Source organism: Cynoglossus semilaevis, chromosome 6, assembly GCF_000523025.1.
Source record: "Cynoglossus semilaevis isolate Cse_v1.0 chromosome 6, Cse_v1.0, whole genome shotgun sequence".
Lineage (NCBI taxonomy): Eukaryota > Metazoa > Chordata > Actinopteri > Pleuronectiformes > Cynoglossidae > Cynoglossus > Cynoglossus semilaevis.
This window is the reverse complement of record NC_024312.1, coordinates 69445-76285: the sequence shown is the minus strand read 5'-3', so window position 1 is coordinate 76285 and position 6841 is coordinate 69445. Positions and strand designations below refer to the sequence as shown.

The 6841-nt window shown below is 41.4% G+C and overlaps 1 protein-coding gene and 1 long non-coding RNA gene across 6 annotated transcripts in view; one reads left to right on the top strand and one right to left on the bottom strand.

The window, feature by feature from the left end:
- Nucleotides 1-6841, top strand: part of LOC103379439 (uncharacterized) — a 37066-nt gene that overhangs the window by 20237 nt on the left and 9988 nt on the right. For all 3 annotated transcript variants that reach the window (XR_003049863.1, XR_003049865.1, XR_003049864.1), the window contains 2 exons: nt 3361-3618; nt 3758-3875. This is a non-coding gene — a long non-coding RNA (uncharacterized LOC103379439). The remainder of the gene's footprint in view (nt 1-3360; nt 3619-3757; nt 3876-6841) is intronic.
- frmd5a (FERM domain containing 5a) overlaps nt 1-6841 on the bottom strand; it is a 42463-nt gene that overhangs the window by 32435 nt on the left and 3187 nt on the right. The window lies entirely within an intron of this gene.

Genomic DNA, 6841 nt, shown 5'->3' with positions numbered 1-6841 from the left:
CCCACAACGCTTAACAGCCTTAAACGGGAGTCTCAAGAAATTTGATGTGGATTGTTAGAAGGTTAGATGTTAGGGAACTAATTAAAAAGCATTAAAAAGCAAGTGTGTCAGAAATGTCAGCTAAAGGTTAGCATATAATTATTATTATACGATTTACAACTGAAGACATAAATAAAAATTAGACAAAAATATTGAGAAAATAAGAAAATTTTAGAACAAGAAGAACCAAAAAAGTCTAAAAACATCTAAATAACTCATTTAAAATCAATCAAATATAAGGCGTGAAGTAATGATTATTAAGACAACATTAGCTGAACAAAGGAAATTCTAAAAATGAAACCAAAAATTGCAAAAGGTTGCAGAAAAAAAATTCAGGAAAATTAAAAAAAAATCATTCAACTAAATTAAAAGACCACACAAACCAAACATATGGTAAGAAATAATATAATCCACAATACAGAGAATAGGTAAATGTTAGCTGTTAAGTAACTGAAAGTTAGCCAAGGCATCAGTAAATGCTAACAGTGAAATTTGGATAATTAAACAAAGAAACAATCAAAATCTGTATCTCCAAAATATATAAAGTGACCCAGAAATAAACACTGGACTTAAATAATAATTTAAAAAACCCACCTTAACTGGATCATATTACTGTTCACTGAAACCCACTCTTTCTGAAGGAACCACCGTTCACTTCATTCAAATGTGTGAATCAGATAGCAGGGCTGCTGCGCTCACGCCGCTCCTAATGCAATTCTATGGTCCAGGACGTGGAAATAAAATTACAGGCAATGTTGGAAAGTAAATAGAATTTTCAAAATCAAATATAAATGTATGAGCCCGGAATCCGACGCAACAGGAATCTGCTTTTCGACGTGTGTGTGGTTTCAGACTTTTAAATTAAAATCAACAGTGTTTTTATTTAAATAAGTGACCGAGTTCATGTGTGTAGGTTTTCTCCAGGTACTCCAACATTAATAGTTCACTCTAAATTGACATTAGGTGTGAATGTTAGTGTGAATGAGACCAAGAGACCATCACTTCTACGTCCCCTTGACGTAACGTGAAATGTCTTCAAAACACCTAGCCAGTCCAGTCGCCTACGTCTGACCTTCTTCGGACAAAATGATCTGTTGATGGAGAACCGTGTCCTGGGTCCAGAACGCTTCAACCCTCAACACGCCCCCGTCCCCAGTCACCCAGAAAAGGATCTAAAACAAGCTTCTCTTAAACTAAAAGATGAGAGAGATGAGAGACGACCCTGCCAGGTGGGATGCCACTCTAACCCAACGAGTCAAAAGATAACCTTCATTAACACTAACCACAGGACTGAAGAGCCTCATACACGCAACAGAAACATGTATGAAAAAAACAAAACAAACACACAATCCATCAACATGGCATCTCACGAACACACAGTGTTGGGAAATGTGTTTGAGGGAAATAGAAAAGACAGAAGCCTGGGTGGAAGCAAAGAATTAGGGGAGGCGAAGAGAAGGAGGAGGAGGAAGAAGAAGAAGAAGAGGGGAGATCATTATCTCCAAAAACCCTGCAGTGAGGCCGCGAGCAGCAGAGCAACTCGGCTGATGATAGCAGAGAGGAAGAGGGGCGACCCGTGGAGAAGACGAGAGCGCGATGAAATGAGAGAAAAGCCACAAGGACAAAAGGGGGGGAGTGAGAGAGGGAGAGAGAGAGTGTCTCATAAATACAACAGCTATAATATCTGTCTGCCTGAGAACGCTCTCTTTAGGGACGTCAGACTGACAGAACGGAGTGGAGACGGAACTGTGAAATGTTTAAACCTTCATGTCTGTTCCCAGGTCTGTCCTTCCACAGTCGGACCTGCAACGCTGCAGTTAAAATTCCTAAAATTCGTACGACGCTGAGCCCACAAACCTGCACAGATCTGGGTCTGAACACTGCTCTTATCTGATTAAATCCCAGCTGGTGTTGGTGCATTGTGGGCCACCAGCTACAAAAACCTTCAATTACCTCTAATTGATCAAAGCATGACTCAGCACTTTGTGTTTTTCTCCCCTCTCTCTCTCTCCCTCCCTCTCCCCCCCCCCCAACCTCAGAACGAGTGGCGCTATCTGAGGTGAGAGTCATTTACGAGGCCACTGAAGTGTATAAATGTCATCAACAAGGTGCACACTCTGTTTGCTTTACGAGCGCTTCAGGCCAAGGCTTTTTATAGGTGTGAAGCTGTGGCCTTCTAGAGGAGAACGGAGCAGAACCTCGAGGACGGCACCAGGTTTTTAAGATCATAATTGGGCTTGTGATTTTTACAGAGAAATGAAGATTTTCTTCTGAAAAAAATCCTGCATCGTAGAGTTTTCCAACAGAGGGGGTGCGTGACCACCGGAGTGACTTCGGAGTTACTGCGGAGGGGTCATAAAATCTTTTTTTTGTTGATGAGACGTTTTATTACCCATAACTTTAACAAATATTTGAGTATGTCAAGCCAACATACAAGGGTCAGTCAAAATGTTCTAAGACAGATGTTAGAACCAAAAGTTATCTAGCTACGGCAGAATTTTTTTTTTCCCGAAACTGAATGAAAATTTGAAAGGGACTCATTTTCACCTCCGCCCCCTCCTGGTGAGTTTTTAAACTGTATGTTACATACATATGTGCATATCCTGTTAAATGACGTCTCATATTATATTTAGTCAAATTTTACCCCTAAAAAACTACACGATGTGTTACAGTGGTAAAATTAAAATGTACAAATGCAACATTTCCTGCCTCTCCTCCTGAAGGGCCAGGCTGTTGTTGCTGCCTGCAGGCCAATCCTCTGGGAATATATCGCTCTGCAAGGACGCTTAATATTCATGCATCCAGGTGGAGCCTAATATCAGGCCTGCTCTGTTTTTCTTTACACACACACAATGCACACTCCCAGACTGCACAATGGAGGCTTCAGCAGACTGCCAGCGACACACTGACAGACTGCCTGCCTGCCTGCTCTCCATCCTGCGAACACACAAAGGGAGACTGTTGATGTAACAGGGGAGGGCCACTTGGTGGGCCGTGCAGCCGCACATTTGTGGGCCTGACTATCCTGAAACAGGTTGATGTCTTAGAGACAGGGTATATATATATATTATTGAGGTCGTTCCCATGTTGGCTTTGGTCTCTCTTTTTTTTTTTTTTTTTGTGGTTCCATAGTGTAGCGGTTAGAATGCCTGACTTGGAAGCAGAGAGCAGAGGGTTTGATTCCCAGAGGAGCCACATGCTTGATTGTTAATCCTCCTCTTGTGAGTCGCTTTGGATAAAAGTGTCTGCTAGCTGCGTAAATGTAAATGTAGATATGAAACAGATGAACTACTAAAGGTGTCATTTTGTTCATTTTTGCAGATTATAACCTGTCACCCCGTACAGCATCATCACAAGCTCTTAACAAACAACAAGACACGACGAATCCAGTGATGAAAAGACACCGCGGCGGCCTGGAGGACATGCCTGGACTGTCCTGCCTCTGCCCTCTCTCTGCTGTAGCTGTGAGAGAGGCCACGCTGATGTAATCCTCCATCACAGGCAGCCATGTGGCCCAGGATCGACCAATCCTAACGCTGCTGCGCAGTGATGCTGGTAAACACCAGCGATTGTCATCAGGTTAGTCCTCATGCAACATTCAGAGCTGGCACACATTTTAATCATTCATATAAAACGCAGCAACAGTGTGTGTGTGTGTGGCACTCACACACACACACACACAGTAGCTGACATGTTCTTCATTTGACATGTTCTGCAGAGCTGATTCAAGCAAAACTACTGAAGGTCCTGACATGTAAGGTCAGCAGAGGAAGACATGCGAGATGATGTCATCACAGTCGGACTCGTACTGTCAGTCACAACATGTCTCCTCAAAGGTACAGTACTGTATGAAGGAACTAAGTCAGTGTTTATGGGCCACAGAATGTGTACTTCACCAGGGGCTTTTGACTCATGTTGATCACTGGGACTAAGAGCACTTTGACACCACAGCTGTTTGGTCCTTCGATGTCCTACAATAGTCGTCTCTTTTTGGACAGGTATAAAACGTACACCTGAAAATAACACCTGAAAACGTACCGTAGATCTGAGTTAGTTTACAAACAAATCCAGGTTGCGGTTCAATTATCAGGAAGAAATGAGTCAAGTGCTGCAGGGCAGCAAACTCGAGGCCCGCGGGGCAAGTGTGGCCCGCCAAGTCATTTTGTATGGCCTGTGAGAGCTTAAAAAGTGTTTTATTGCCTTACATTAAAGTCAGTGCTGCCTTAGAAAGTAAACCTTGACCATAAATTACAAACTTTAATAGTGCATTTCATGATGATGAGAGATCTATGAGCAGAGATCGACAAGGACATTATTTTGAACTTAACTTAACTTGAAAGTTTTGAAAATTTGATTCAAATGTGTGGTAAATTAAAGGTTTTTGCTCAGAGCAATGTACAATATCTGTAACTTGAATAAATACTAATCGATTGTATACACATTTAGTTACATCTACAGTCATCCAGTTACGACCGGTTACAATCGTATTGCTGCTCTGACCCCGGTGAAAATGGGTCTGACATCCATGCAGTAAACGGTGCAAAAAAGGATGATGACCAACCGTTTTGTCATTACAGGATTTCATGTGTTATTAAGTCCAGACCAATTGAATTGAATGCTTCTCTCTGGTGTCTGTATGGGTCAGATATTATTGTCCAGAGGTTTTTTTTTTTTTTTCAAACATCTGAGCCACTTTTCAGTCTGTTAGAGTACATAAGGAGTCGCTGTGGAAACTGCTGTAACAGCTAAACACACACATCGGCAGTTACCGTGCCCCGGGAGTCCAGTTGTACCACATTGATTTTGGTCCCTTTGGTAGAGAAAGGAGCAGAGATACTGCACACAACCGCTCCTTTAAACATTTGATTTTTTTCACAGATGATTTAAGCGGCGCAACCCAGAACTTCACCTGTTGACAGAAATTAATTTGTAAATGAGGGTTTTGACGCAGTGCACGCTATAATTATCACAGTATCTGGAGGAGAGTGGGCCAGGCCGCTGTGCTGAGCAGCCAAGGAGCAAAATACAGCACAACAACCTAACACACATTTCCCTCACAGGCTGTTGGAGTCCAAATTAAACACATCTCACATCCATGAATTTTTAATCCAGAGGAAAGAAAATAATGTTTCACCGCTTCACCGTTTCTATGGGAAATGTCTTTGTCCTTTTCTCTTTTTTTTGCTTCCTTGTCCCACACATATTTGTGTAGTAAGACTGAAGACTATGTTTATACTCAGTCAAACATAATATTTAACCAATATAAACATGATTTTTGATACAGGGCAAGGATAATAATAAGAGGAATTATTATTCTTGCTGTAGTGCTGGCCAGTGATCAATGCCTCTGTGCCTGCACATATGAAACATACTATGTAGTCATTGGACACCCATTCAAATGTGCAGAAAAAAAAGCAATCGCAGCCAAGAAATTAAATATCATCAACAAAGAACTGAACGGAATGTTCTTCAGTATTAGTTCTGAAAATGTTCAATTTGACTTCATCGGAATTAAACTTGATAATCCGTTATTTAAACATGAGAGAATAATACGAAGGCTCTTAACACTCTGTGCTGCAGAGTTGCACTAAATGAGAGTAGAAAGAAGCCTCGGGCCAAATGAGGATTCAGGCTCTTCCATCAACCTGCCACTTCAGCAGTGCCAGATTTGCAGGGCTGTGAAAAGCTGACTCTTCTCCATCCAAATAGACCAGGAGATCCATAATTTAGTGACGCAAAACTTAAGGTCCGTGCCTCATGGCTGCCAGAGCTGCAGAAATATTCACACACTAGTGCTGTCTTGATGGGTGTCAAATCTAAACCACAATTATGAAGCACAAAGGGCTAACGCTAACTCCCAAATTGCTAATAGAGCCAAAAACTGACCAAATAATAACAAAATGTAACGATAAATCTAATGTTTTACATTGTGAAACAGTTGTCAAAAAAGGTAGAACTTGTAAAGATTAGGCAAAAAACTGTACGTTTGCACATAGAATAGCTAGGATTTTGCTTCTATAGCTAAAACATAGCCAAGTTATAATCATATATTAGCTAAAAATGGCTAAACGTTAGCCCAGATATGACTAAGATTAGCACAAAAAAAGGGATAAAAAGAGAAATGAGGTCAAGTATAATACAGTGAGGCAAAATATATATTAAAGGTTAAATACATATTCCCAAAGTTAGCATAAAAAAGTTGGCTAAGATCACTTAAAGTTAGCTAGCAACATTCATCACGCTTCCAAAATGCCCCTGGTAAAAATACTTTTCTCCCCCTGGTGCATGTTTGTTTTTTTCTGTTTAAATGTCTGCTGAAGGTGTCAGTGTAAAGAAGGACACCGTGTCGTCATTGAGAATGTTTCAGTGTTAAAAAGTGCAGAGAAGGAGGGCAACATTCAAGGCCGGAGGCAGTTCTGAATTTGGAAAGATCAGAGTGTCATGGAAACAGGTGGGAATAAAAAAAATCTCCCAATTTTGGGCACAGACTGGGAAGGTGAAGAAAAGTGAGGTAGGCAGAGAGAGCGAGACACAAAGAGACTGAGAATATATGACCTAGTTCTGCGTCTTACTTTGCATTCCGTGGTCTAGGTGCCCTGGTATCCTGGGTGATTTGGGTTTTTTTTTTGTGGAGGGCCAGAAGGGCAGGGAGGGAAGGAAAAAAGGAACAAAAAAAAAGAAACACACTTCAGTTGTGTGCTTGGCTGGAGTCAGGTGGATTATTTTGCTGCTGGTGAAACACAGTCATGATGCTGGTCTCATCTTTCCATACACACCCCTCCTTCAGGCACGCTGACGTACG